This window comes from Phytophthora infestans, genomic scaffold, assembly GCF_000142945.1.
Source record: "Phytophthora infestans T30-4 supercont1.1 genomic scaffold, whole genome shotgun sequence".
NCBI lineage: Eukaryota > Oomycota > Peronosporomycetes > Peronosporales > Peronosporaceae > Phytophthora > Phytophthora infestans.
Window position 1 is genome coordinate 6,715,909 of NW_003303758.1, and position 1,461 is coordinate 6,717,369.

The following is a 1,461-nucleotide window of genomic DNA, read 5'->3' on the forward strand; positions in this document are numbered from 1 at the left end:
TCGCACGAGATTACGCCGAGTGGCATACGCGCTGATGAGAAGAAGATAGCCGCGATCGCCGAGCTCGCCTTCCCGAAATCAAAGAAAGGGATGCAAGCTTTCCTCGGTGCCCTGAACTATTACGGCCGATTCATCCAGAACTTGGCTGTTTACGGAGCAGTACTCTATCAGCTCAAGGATACGGACTTTGGCGTCAGCAAAAGCGTCATTCGCCGAGCTCAAAAGACGGGTAGCAGAAGCTCCAATTATGCGTCATTTCGACTCGGCGAAAGAAGTACATATAATGTTGTACGCCAATGAGTGGGCACTGAGCGGTACATTGATGCAACCGCACGACGACAAGCTGCACCCAGTTCGCTTCTGCGGACGCGTACTAAAGGAGAATGAACTCGGCTATCATCCCGCCGAGAAAGAAGTAGTCGCGCTGTTACAATTGCTGAAAGTGTGCTACACTCTCTTGGCGGGAAAGACGCTACACGTCTACACCCGTTTCTCCACGCTGGAGTGGGTGTTCAAGTCAAAGTCGCTGTACGGCCGCCCAGTCAGTTTTGCCGTTATGTTGTCGCCCTACGATTTGAAGGTGAAGCGAGTACGTGAACGAGATGTAGATTTCGCCCAGTTGCTCCAGGCGTCGATAACCCCGTTTATCGGACTCGACGATTCCTTGAAGCACCTTGCCCCTCCCTCCAAGAACTCGGCGACAGTTCGAATGGACCCAGAGCTGCTATACGCCCGAATACCAGCTGACTTTGCAAGATGCGTGCTGTCATTTGATGGCTCAGCGAAAACCGCTAAATACGGCGGGTATGGAAGTTGTTCGTGGATACTGTGGCGCCTTCCGAATTGGGACATTGAGATCGCTGCGAGTGCGTACCTGTCGTCCACCACAGTCAACATCGCCGAGTACGCCGGCATGAACAATGGAGTCTTGGCGGCGATTGACCGAGGGATAACTGACCTGATTATCGTGGGTGACTCCCGGCTTGCAATCCAGCAATCCATGGGGGTGATAGCATGCAAGAAGGAAACGTTGCAAGTGGAGCTAGCTCGACACAAGGATCTCACGAAGCAACTCAACTCGGTCCGGTATCGACACATAGCGCGACACTATAACGCAGCGGCTGATTCTCTCGCTACAGAAGCACTGGAAGCTAAAGCTGGACGAGTAATTCTCGGGACGGATAGGAAAGCAGAACTGAGAATGCTTAACCGAGTAGCCGAAGAAATGTACGCCACAGGCAACCCAGCTGAAACCCCGATTGTCACGGCAGTCACTCGTAGCCGAGTACGCCGAGTTCACTTTGAGGACGAGCTGGATGAAGACTCGGCTAGAGCAAGAGGAGGAAGTCAGGATCACGAAGCCTTGGCAACAAATCCTAGAGAATCTGCGTTCGAAGGCAGTGGAGATGAATTCGAACAAGTCAGCAGAGCGTCGACTCGGCGGACTAACCACACGACCCC